We start from the raw sequence: 13,092 nt of genomic DNA on the forward strand, positions 1-13,092 counted from the left end.
AGGAATCGGAGTTGTAATGTGATTCGATCGGAGTTGCAGAGTTGCAGACGGAGGACGATCGGAGTTGCTCGATGAAGAAAAATGAGTTGCAGAAGGGATGAGGTGGAGGAGGGGTATAAGGGTAATAATGCAAAAGATAAAAAATACAAAGGGATATAATGGTAATATGGGGAAGGGATATAATGATAATATGGGAAGGGATATAATAGTAACTTATCCTAATTTATTCACAACCACTCATTTATTTTTGAGTTTCTGATTATTTTTTCCTAATTTTCTGTGGCCTAAACTGCTGGTGCAAGTTGCACCACCTAGGTAAGTGGTTCACCCTAGCTTTCAACATGAATGGAATTGAATTGATAGAGTTATGCATATGTCACTTTTTAAGACTTGAGTTGCTATTAAAGAATTGAGGGAGATTGGAATCATTTTACTTTTACAGAGTTTTAACTTGCAATGGGAAAATTTTATTTGAGGTAAACAGTGCAATTAGCATAAGATAATTAAAATCAGTACAACTTGTGGTACAACTTGTTTCCTCCACTTGTTCAGCTTTGAGTCAAACACTACATATAAAAACTTCCATATATTAATACCAAAAAAATCTAACTTAACTTCCTCAGCAACAAGTATATATACCAAAAAAATCTAACTTTTCTAAAACAATATAAAAATGCTGTCAAAATAGTCTCTTCCAATGAGAGCTGAAGAAATCTTGGAAAAATTGGCAGCCTTGAGCACATTCAAAACATATGAGATGGATCCAAATCAGCGAATATCTTGAGTTGCTGGATGTGAGGAAGCATTGTTAGGAGCTTTCCCTTCCCTAATATTCTTTAGCATCAAATAAAAAATATACATTAGCAGGCTGTGCTAAAAAATTCAAAAGAAAACATTGTGTGCTTAGGTATTATATAAAAAATTTACCCTCTTCAATTGTTTAGCTTGCATCTGTGACTTTGCCCTTGCTTGTGCTGAACCATGTTGAGTTTCTTTTTTAGCAGAAGGTTGTGTTCTACTCCCTGAAGTTCCCTGCAATTTGAAAAAGTACATATTAAGCACAATATGTGTGTTGATTTTTTAAAGATAAAAGAAGTATAAGAGAGGAGTATATTAAGCACAAATACTTGTCTTCTTTTTTTGGCTTTGACTGGAGCTCTTTGGCACCTCCTTTTATTGTGTCCTAGATCTCCACAGTTAGAACATTTGATTGTGGAGAGTCGTCTTCTTGTATTTGACGGTGTATCTTCATCTTTTTCTCTTCTTCGACTTTTTTCGGCTTTCCTGGAAGCCTACGTAATGGAGGCGGAAGTAGATCTACTTCCTCCAAAGTATTTGGATCAGGTAAGGGGTTAACCAAACCAGAATATATAAGTCGCAACATATTTTTCTTTGCTATAGGCCCAGTTTGGAAGAGCTTATTTGAGCTTATCTGACAGCATAAGCTCTTATGCCAGTGTTTGGGAGAGCTTATGCAAACAGCTTATGGTCTGCCATAAGCTATTTTCAGCTTATTTTCATAAGCTACTCAGGATAGCTTATGAAAAACAGCTTATGCTTATACACAGCTTATTTTTAATTTATTTCAATAAATTTTTAAAAATAGCTTATAAATAAGCGCTTATGTCATAAGCGCTTATGACCATAAGCGCTTAATTAAGCTGTTTATCCAAACGGGGCCATAATACACATCACAATAGTCCTCCACCTTTGCTCTTATATAAATAATGGCGAAAAAAAAATATGAATAATGCGAAAAAAAAAAATTAATTACGAAAAAGGGGTGAAAAAAATGATATTTACAAGAATGGTGTGTTTCAGGCCAGCTCGGAGCTTGCGTGGCAAGAGGCTGGGATATGCTACACAGCACGCGTATCCCAAGCACAGCATTCGCCCCATCTCAACCGAATCCAATGCACCATCAATCAGTCAAACATCTTTCATTCCCAAGGAGAGAATCACAATCTCTTGGCATTTATGGCATCCGCCCCAAAGCAAGCGCATTCATGTCAGGTGAAACATGATGGCTGACCGGAGACAGGAAGCAGCTTTGTCACTGGATACGCGTGATACGAGGCGTTGGCAGTTGTAAGGAATCCGCGTGATACGAGGCGTATGCCTTGCTCCCGCTTGACCTGAAGCGCATGCTTTGGGGAACAGAAGTGACATGAGCTGCACGGGGGAACAGAAATTGTACCTTGCGAGTCATATGAGGCGAATGATTAAAAAAGTAATAAAAAAACAATATATTACTCACACTGCGAAGTCATTATGCTCACACTCAAAAAAACAAAGTTACAATCGAAAAAAAATTTGTTGAGCTCATTTTGAATTCCAAAAGATGAACCAAGTAATTGCTTGTGTGTATTACAATGGTAGATATTATGAGGGCACTAAAGGTATGACATTTGAAGGTTTGAAGAAGATGATGCGTTTGAAACACAACATCACATTCAACAACTTGAAAAAGTTAATTCATGAGAAGTTGAAGCTTGGAAGTAACCAAGTTATTTCCTCCGTGGGCTTTAGGTATTTGTCCTCATCTGACCCTGTTCAGTATACAGGTCTCGTGATAGTGGATACTGATGATGTGGGGATCATGATGGATATATTTACTCAGCAGTGTGGCCACCAGTCAGTGGTAACCATGTTGGAGCTTTATGTTCAAATTGATGAGGCAGGAAGTTCATCAGTACCTGTTTCAACGAATCCTACAACCACTCATCCGACGTTGACAGACGAGGGCGTCACACAAGTGGAGATCCATGAAGCTGAACCAGAGAATGTTCCTACAGTTAATTTAGATGATGATCATGATGATCTCCACCATCACCTTATTGACAATCCTGACATCATATATTCAGATCCAGAGGGAAGCAAAGATGAAAGAAGGCTTCAAGATTCCGATGGAGACTCATCGGACTCAGACCAAGAGGGTGGACAACATACAACACCTGATCTCCCTGTTAATTCTCAAGTGCACGGTATATTCAACCAACTTATCCTATAAATTACTGAATAATTTAATTATGCATGTACTAATTTTTGTTTTATGTCCAGCTATCCCAAACACCACACCATTTTGGAATTCTGCTCCACACTACTCATATATCAATTGGGATCACCCAGATGAGGAGACGGATTTTTTTCCTGGTAGCGATGTGGGTGGATCATGGGAGTTAGGTGATGATTTGTATGTTGGTTTGCGTTTTGAGAGCAAGGAAGATGCCAAGATGGGCCTTAAGTATTATTGTTTCAAACGTCATCAAACCTATAAGATACTCGAATCCAAACCAACTTATTTTACTGCCAATTGTCCCAATCATTTGGATGGATGCCTTTGGAGGATGAGAGCACGCATGGACAAAAATATCGATAAGTGGGTTATATCTAGGTGGGTCGGCCCTCATACGTGCGTCAATCCGATGAGATCGCAGGACCACACCAAGATGACTTCCGATGTCATATGCTCTTACATATTGGGTATGATTGTTGTCATCTATATAATTTCCTTGCTCTTAAAAGGAATATTAACTTATAATATCGTTAATATGTTACAGGCATGGTAGGTGGTCGGCCATCTGTCCCCATTGCAGCCATACAGGAGAGAATCAGCGGGGAACTTAACTACCAAGTGTCATACATGAAAGCATGGTTAGCGAAGCAAAGGGCACTTGCAAAGGTGTTTGACAATTGGGAAGAATCTTACGCAGAGCTCCCAAGATGGCTTGGTTATATGAGTTCATTTTCCCCAGGATCCTACTACTATATTTACACAGATGCTTATATCGGTGCGGATGGTTTTGTTGATGGTAGTGTTCGCAAATTCCGTCGAGTGTTCTGGACTTTCAAATAGTGTTGCGAAGCTTTCAACTATTGTAAGCCGATGATCCAGATAGATGGCACTTTTATGTATGGAAAGTATAAAGGAACGTTGTTGATTGCCACCACTCAGGACGGAAACTCTAACATTTTACCGATAGCTTTTGCAATAGTGGAGAGTGAAAGTACGAGTTCATGGGGTTGGTTTTTGCGTTTGATAAGGCAACATGTTACTTAGAAACAAGGTATATGTTTGATATCAGACAGACATGCAGGCATCAAGGCCGCGGTAAGGGGTGCGAGAAATGGGTGGCAGCCTCCAAATGCTCATCATGTGTATTGCATCCGCCACATTGCTAGCAACTTCAACCATAGGTTTAAGAATGCAAAGCTTAAACAAGAGCTGGTTATGATGGGTATTTGTTTGAACTCAAATATATGAGTTTTATTTTTATAAACAAAAAGACTAACATTTGTCACTTGTGCAGGTTACGAGCCATGTTTGTACCTTTTTGAACGGAGGTTGGCCAAGTTTCGACAGACTAGCCCTGCTATCCAGGCATGGATTGATGGAATCAGTAGGGAGAAATGGAGCCTCGCCTGTGACATCGATGGTGGTAGATTCGGCCACATGACAACCAACCTTGCAGAGTCTGTTAATAAAGTGTTCAAGGGCGCTAGGAACATGCCGATCACTGCACTTGTCAAATGCACATATGCCCGTCTTGTAGATTACTTTGTTCAAAGAGGCATTGCTGCAAGAGATCAACTGCAGGCCCGCCAGGTATACTGCCACAAGGTCATGGTCGCATTAGCCAAAAATCATGAAAAGGCAAGTGCTCATATGGTGCGCACGTATAACGTGGAGCGAACAAGGTTTGAGGTCGAGGAAGGATTCAACCAGCGTACGCATCGTAATGGTTATAGGTGGAGTGTTCGGCTAGACGAGCGAACATGCGAGTGTGGACGTTTCCAAGCCTTCAAGTATCCATGTGATCACGTGATCGCGGCATGCGCTCGACAGTCCATTAACTATTATGATTTTGTTGACCCTGTGTATAAGTTGGAGACTGTAAGGGATGCGTATAAAGCTGAGTGGTGGGCCCTTGGAAATGACTTGAACATTCCTCCAGCAGGTGATGGCCCTCGACTTGTTCCAGACCCCACCATGGTGCGTGTTAGAGGTCGTCCGAGGTCAACTCGAATCAGAAATGAGATGGACCTGACAGAGCCTCAACCGAGCCGGCGAAATAATGTACTCCAGAGATGAACTCTTTTACCCTGTTGTAGTTGATGTACTATCTTTGATTGTACAACCCATGATGTATAATAAAGTTGTATAAGAATGAAACATCATTATGAATTCTTGATTTAAAGGGGGAACACTTTTTTTTAATTGCAAACCACATAACTAAACGATGATGCCATACAACCTTCAAATAACAAACATTTTATTAAAAAAAAAAAACCAGAAAGCTTAATTGGAAATACAAAAAAAAAAAAAAAACATCAACTTTGGTCTGGGTTCATGGAAGGATCATAACCCGACATATGGTAGCCTGTGAGGGATGTCTGGTTCAAATCGAAGTCAAAGGCTGCCTGTGTAGCACGAATCTCAGAATCTGGTGGATGGGCATGCTGCATCTCCGGTGAAGCACCTAGCAAATCATGTAAGGCCCCCCATCCACGCTGGGGGCTAGGTGGGGTTCCCCAAGATGAGGGTATTGACTGGCCATCTGGGGTGAACCACGTGTCAAGCTGGGATCCATCTGGTTGCGCCAGCGGCGCTGAACCGTGGTAAGGCTGTGACTCTAGAACTGGCGCAGGTTGGTAATACTGTTCAAAATCACGGGACCCACTACCACTGTAATGTTGCTCTTGTTGGTAAGGTTGCTGAAATGCGAATGATGCCTCCTGTTGCTGAAATCCTGAAGCATCACCATGTCCCTGATACGAAGACCCATCACCACTATAGTGGTACGATGTGTAGGAATCACCAGTATGGGTGGGAGCCGACCAAAATTTCCCGGAAGGCAGCTGTTGGGGTATATCAATTATAACTGGTTTCGCTTTTTCTTTATGTGTTTCCCGCCGGGAGAAATCCTTTCCTTCTTGCCTTCCGAGCTTTGGGTGAAAATTTTGTGCTACCTCAGGGATCTGAACAGGCTCCATTGGCGGCGCTTCTAGCGGGGGAATAGTGATCCGCCCCATCTCCTCGCATAACGCAAGGCAATGCATGGCCCGCTTCTGAAGGTTATCAATTGTGTACCTCCCTTGTCTGATCAGCGGCAGCCCATACCAGATGTGATGGATATTCGCAGCCTACAATTAGAACAATATAAAATGTAGGGTAGGGTAAGCATTAAGCATAAATTATATTAAAAAAATGTATAGATTAACATAAATTCAATAGGTAAGCATAACATTACCAATTGACCCAATGCTGCTCCTTTACGTGTTAGCCAGCGACGAGAGTGTTGTGAATACCACCTCATGTATTGATCACTGCCTTGTGCAAGCCTTATTAAACTAGGGCCTTCAGCCAATTGGTGTTGTTTGTTTTCCCAAGCTACAATAAAAGGTGTCAACTTATCAACCCAATCCCAATCATGTTTTCCCGACAGTGACATGTCATGCACCTTATCGTCTTGGAGAGGTTTGTTAGGAACATGTTGCTAAAATCCAAATTGTTGCATCACCCGATCAGGCTGATGCCATTCAACAATAAAAAATGATATCATGGGTGCAATACATCTCCACAAATGCATGTTGTCCCGACATATTAGAGATAGTTGCTGCAAGAGACTATGTGGATAAGGCATCCACACAAACTACATCCACAAGAAGGAAGAGTTTAGACTTGGACAAATATAATATCGCAGTCATATATCTTTAATGACAGGTACTCACTTGTTCAGTTTTAAGTGTGTCAAGGTAATGCCTCCAGTACGGCAACTGATACTTTATCCAGTCAGCATCTTCTCTCCACCTATATAATAAAAATAAGTTCGGTTAGTATAAGTTAGGATGATCAACTATTCAAATTTGAAGTAACAATTGGTTTCATACCTGGCTCCAAGAGGGCAACCTTCTTTGATAACGTTGAGTTCTTTGAGGGGGCCAACATCAGGAAATCTCGTCCAGACCCAGAACTGGATGAGTTGTACACAACCATCGATCTCCACACGTGAGATTTTTCTTGCATTACACATTTCCTTATATAGATGGGCAAGTACCGCAGAACCCCAACTATATTTTCCAGCTTCCTGAAAATTCCTCAAAAGAGGAAGATATCTCAGAGGAACATGCGACCCGCTATGGTCAGGTAAGAGAAAACCTCCAAGCATGCGCATGATGTATGCCCGTGTAAAACATGCCAAATCATGAGGATTGTCAATGAAGTCTTGCACATTGTTAAAATTCTCATTTATCCACTTCATTTTCAACGCACCTCCTCTAATAGCTTCTGCTGGGGGTCTCTTTCCTAAACATTCTTCAACGATGACAGGCCAATTACAAGAGGTGGGACCTGTGACAACGTCACCATCAATCTTCAAGCCCAACTGAACTGCAATATCTTGAAGAGTTATGGTGCATTCTCCAAACGGGAGGTGAAAAGTGTGCGTCTCGGGACGCCACCTTTCAATGAACGTTGAAATCAAGGGAGGGTCTGGATAAACATCTGAGACTAGCGCACAGTGGTAAAAACCCGCAGCTTCAAGGTGACCTCTGATTGCATTGGGAACGCTACGTATGAGTCTCTCATGCACAACTCGTGAATCACGTGATCGTCGAACTTTGAGAATTTTATTTGTTTGTCCATTCCAGACTTTATCTGAAATGTGTGCTCCTTCCCCAGTAAGATACAACAAACTAGTGTTTGTGGGCCCAGGATTGATTGCCAATTCCTCTGTCATTGAAATTTTACAGAAGCTTGTAATGGGATTAACAACTTTACAACTATGGAAGAAACTAAGAAGGAATGGGAATGGAGAATAAGTGAAGTGAATTTATGAAGGTTTGGAGAAGAATTGAAGTGAAATTAGGTAGGTTTGGAGAAGAAGGAGAGTGGAATGAAGGTGTTGGGGCGAATTTACTTCTGGCGGTCCTTTTATAGGGGTTTAAACCGCCAGAAATGCTTGATCATGCGCTTCAGTCAAAGCGTATCATGCATACGACTAGGTCCACGCGGATGCATGTTCCCTGTCTCCCTGTCCCCCTGTCACCTGGCCGCCGTGATAGATGTGCCTTGACTTCGCTTGGTCCCAAACGCATGCCTTGACTTCGCTTGCTTCCAAACGTATGCCTGTCTCCCTTTCTCGCTGTCCCCCTGTCGCCTGGCAGCCGGAAAAGATGTGCCTTGACTTCGCTTGGTCCCAAACGCATGCCTTGACTTCGCTTGCTTCCAAACGCATCGAGTCAAATGCGCATGACATGATTCAGAGATTCTCCTTGGGAATGAAGGGAATCTCTGACGGATTGATGGTGCACTGGATACGGTTGAAGTGGGGCGAATGTTGTGTGCTTGGGATACGCGTGCTGTGTAGCGTATCCTACCATGTTGCCACGCGGGCTCCAAGCTGGCCTGAAACACATCATTCCTGTAAATATCATTTTTTTCACCCCTTTTTTGTAATTAATTTTTTTTTTCGCATTATTCATATTTTTTTTTCAATAATGGCAGCTGCACCATGTTTGCAAGGTAACCCACTTATTTGCCATGCCTTGCAGTCAGGGCCGGCCCTGGGTCTGTGCAAGCAGGCCCACAGCCCAGGGCCTCCAAAAAGAAGGGGCCCAAAAAAAAAATTTCATTAAACTTTCCCCTGAAATAAAATCTAATTATAATAATTAATGTTCAAAATGTTATTAATGACTTGAGCTGGTCTAGTGGTTAGTAAGGTTTCAAGAGGTCAGTTGCCAAACGAACCAACATAATGGTTCTAATGAAATTTTGAACGTTGAAATTCTGATTTCACTCTACAGAATCTTGCATTCTCTATTATCTTGTTTATTTCTACAACAATCCTTGGTCCAATACTTTGGGGCCAAGTTGAAATAGAATGAAACTTACTAGAGAATCTCATCATGATTTTTGCCCTCAATCAATCCACTAAGTTCAATATAGACATACTTCTCAAATTATCTATCCACTGATTGAATGACTCACATACATTATTAGTAATATGTGGACTTTTACAACTTTCATGAAAAGCATGTCTAGTCCAAGTGTGCAAAGGGATAGCTAACAACACCCCACCATAAGGTCCTTTCAAGTGGCAACCATCCAGCCCAAAAAATGGTCTGCAGCCTTTAACGAAGCCATCTTTGCAAACCGATAAACATACAAATATTCTCTTAAAAACAAGCTTTTCTTCTAAGGAAGTTCGATCATGGAAATTTAACTTGACTATGCTGCCCCTATTTTGTTTCTAACAACAACTGAGCAAATTTAGTTATTTTTCTGAAACTATTAGCATGAGAACCTTCAAGTTCATCCCTTCCCTTCTTTCTTGCCCTGTATAATTGCATAGGCTTGGCTTCAACTCCAAATTTGGTGTTCAATTATTCATTGGACATTAGTTCATAACTCATTAGGATCAGCATTTAGAGATCCTTTTAGTTTTCTTGCAATCCAGGTTGATGTTGCACTAGTCTTCTCAGATCGCCTAACGCAAGTATGCTTGGGTTCATAACTTTTGATCATAAATGCTACACCATCCGGGGCAGGAGAAGCATGGATTCTTCAAGGACAACCGTCCGAAGCATAAATGGCAGTCACTCGCGCTTTCTCATTTTTCACCCTTATAATGTCAAAATTCTCTTGAATTATAAAATCCCTCAATACATTCCTAAACTCATTTACATCAACAAATAACATGAACCTTTCTAAATGAACCTTGCCATCATGATCATATTCCAAAAAAATCCCTTTAACATTCTGAACAACATTAAGAAATTCTGGTTTTTCCATATCACTGCCACTGGCAGAATTTTCTCCCTCATCCATGTCAATTTCTACTTCACTTTCTTCATCAGAAGAGCAATTCTCATCATCCATACTTTCACTTTCTTCACATTCTTCAATATTGGTAACATTATATTCTTCATCTGTGTCGGTGTAAAACTGTTCAATAGCTGGCTCATTTGGACCACACTCATTTCTAAAGCATGTGTCATCTTCATAACTAGGTGCCTGATCTAGACCATCAAACACACTATTGATCATGCTTTCACTGCAATTGGAATAACATCATAAATCATAAATAGTACATAGGTTATCAAGAATAAAATGTAAATTACTTATCATGCTTCAGAGTATTAATCCCTAAATATAATGAGAATTTCTTATACTTTCCTGGGTTTCTGTTGCTACAATTTTTTATATGTGTGGTAACTGGAAGTGTATTTACAGGCTATTGAAGATTCTACACGTTGATAATACACATAATGGGATCGTTGGAATGCCACCAAACACTGACAGACATGTAATTTGGCATGATCAGCTCATTCTTATTTTTCTTGTTTACATGTGCAGTGCAATTAATATTAGCACATAGCAATTGAATATATACGGTTCAATATCTTGGTTATTCACACACTTATGATACTGATATCAGGTCTAGGTGGGTGACTTGGTCTGTCCAAAGTGAAATTTCAGTCTCATACAGCAAAACAAGTCTTAGGTGTAAGTGTAACAGTGTCTATGAGGAAAACAAGCCTATGCAATTAAAATAATACTTCAATGAAAGTTTTTTATATATTTACATAATTAGATTATCTCACAACTCACATCCACTTGAAAGAACTAGCCTTTGAGTTCAGTAAGTAATGCTCAAATTCATCAAGTCCATTGGAAAGAAATTTGAATATTTTCCAAGCGCAAGCTCTTCATTAGTAAGAGATTAAACATAATATGATCAACAAATTAAACTACATCATGTTCTTACTTGAATTTGATAAAATATATCTATATTTCATTGATAATACTTGACTAGACTACAATATATATAGATTAACAAAGAGATTAAAACAAACTAAATCTATCTAAACCTATCTCTAATTAAATAGATATCATCTCTATTTAAATAGATACTAATCTAAAATAGATAAACAAATTTTAACTATATCTCTATGAGATAACACTAATAATAAACTATATCTTAATAGGTATTCAACACTCCCCCTCAAGCTAAAGCTTACTTAGCTTTAAGCTTGTAACAAATCTAACCCAAGAAGAAAATTATCTTAATAGATATCCTTAATAATGACGGTCTTGGCGAATCTCTGAATTGAATAACCTTTCAAACTTCTAGTAAATTCATGGGCAGGCAAAAGACAACTTCTCATACTTGATCTGGCTGAAACTGATGCAAGACAAAAACCAATTCTTCTGGAGTGTCGTAGGGTAGCTGAGCCAGCAAACAAGGGCGAAAAACCAGCAACAATATGCCCGAAAACAAAACAAGGCTGAAACAACAACTCACCAACAACAACCACACAGAAATAAAACACACTTGAGGTCAATCGATTAATGGCTTCTAAGACAAACAATGGTGTCAACTTTGACACAGACAACTCTCAAACATTAGAGAGTGGGCCAGCGCAACTCGCAGCTGAAGCCCTAAAACCAAAACCAATAACTCTCAACTAGAGAGTGGGCCAGCGCAACTCGCAGCTGAAGCCCTAAAACCAGAAAACCAAACAATCGAGACTAAACAAACGAAGGTGACATTGTCACCTTCAAAACCAAATTGCATAAAGTCAGCCAAGATCAATATAATAAGAGCATCTCGAACCATGAGACACAAACTAAGATCTCAAACAGCAAGAAACATCGCTCGCAGATGAGAAAAACACACCAGACCCATGAACCAAACTGGAAGAGGAAGACTGGACGACCATTAACGGTGGCGCCACAACACACGTCAAATAGAAGACCTTAAAATTCAAATCTGGCCGAAACACAAATAGGACCAGCGAGAACAATGCAGCGGAGCAATACAATTAGATTCAACCTGATGCTTCTGCCTCTCCCAAAAACATTAGCACAAACTGGATTATGGAGAAATAGGAAAGCAAAGGAACGATTGTTGGATACTCCAAAACACGCTGCTATTAAACAATCACCATAGAAGCATCATTCTTGGATACAACCTCCACCAAACCAGCAACAAGGATAACGATTGTCGGCGGTGGTTGACTGTGGTCTCTATTAGGATATTTAGCAATATCCAACACTTCCCCTCAAGCTATAGCATACATGTCATATGCATAGCTTGTAACAAATATAATTAAGATTTAACAATATCCAGATCCTCCCCTCAAGCTAGAGCATATATGTCATATGCATAGCTTGTAACAAATATAATTAACTTGAGAAGCCGCTGCTGCCGGAGAGAGAAATTCCCAAAAACAATCCAAAAATCTTTTCCAACTCTAAAACCACAACTATGCCAACCAAAACCATGGGAATATGCTAGACCCTCCAGCCGTATTGGGAACTTGACATCACATGAGCCAACAATGTTCTGATTCTTCTGAATCTTGAAATCCTTATATTTGTGAAACTTTTTTTTTTTTTTTCGTGAAGGTAGCAGCCCATGATGCAATTCCCATTAGCCAGCTTCCAATGGAATTGAAAATTCCAAACTCAAAATACCACACTTGCCAAATCCAATAACAGTCGTAATGTGGCATATGGTTGCATAGCCACAATTTCAAGAAAAACGCTTCCAGATCTGAAAGCAAAACCAGATGAGTCGTCATTGGCGGCAGCGACGGTCAGTGGTGGCAGGAGGCGATCCAAAAAAGAGCAAAGGACACCGAATTCCTCTTTAGCAGGTGATCTTCAAAACGCATCAGCCATGGAGAAGATAGAAAAAACAACCAGAAATCAAAGAGGGGTTGACTAACCAGCGTGAACAGTGCACAATGAGGAGATGTCAAAGTAGGCCCAAAACATAGGACCCAAAAACCAAATAGCGGAGAGAGACATCACGAAAGCAACTACGGTTTCAAGACAAAGGGGAGTGTATTTTAGAAAGAACGAGGCCGTAAGAAAACGGCTAGAGTTAACAAGCGCGGAAGCAGAGTACGAAAAATATATCCAAAGAGATTTGGAAAGTAGCCATGAGGGGGCTCACGGGGGAGGAGCCCCCTCACAGCGGTAGGATCGAAACTTGCTCTGATACCAACTTGAATTTGATAAAATATATCTATATTTCATTGATAATACTTGACTAGACTACAATATATATAGATTAACAAAGA

General features: G+C 40.2%; 1 long non-coding RNA gene across 1 annotated transcript; it reads right to left on the minus strand.

Annotated features, from left to right (window-relative positions):
• Positions 1-530: 530 nt before the first annotated feature.
• Positions 531-1,306, minus strand: LOC130726958 (uncharacterized). Its single transcript, XR_009015065.1, has 3 exons — positions 1,128-1,306; positions 928-1,032; positions 531-834 (listed from the first exon to the last, which is right to left on the minus strand). It is a non-coding gene; the product is annotated as an uncharacterized LOC130726958 (long non-coding RNA).
• Positions 1,307-13,092: the final 11,786 nt, after the last annotated feature.

This window comes from Lotus japonicus, chromosome 6 (assembly GCF_012489685.1).
Source record: "Lotus japonicus ecotype B-129 chromosome 6, LjGifu_v1.2".
Taxonomy (NCBI): domain Eukaryota; kingdom Viridiplantae; phylum Streptophyta; class Magnoliopsida; order Fabales; family Fabaceae; genus Lotus; species Lotus japonicus.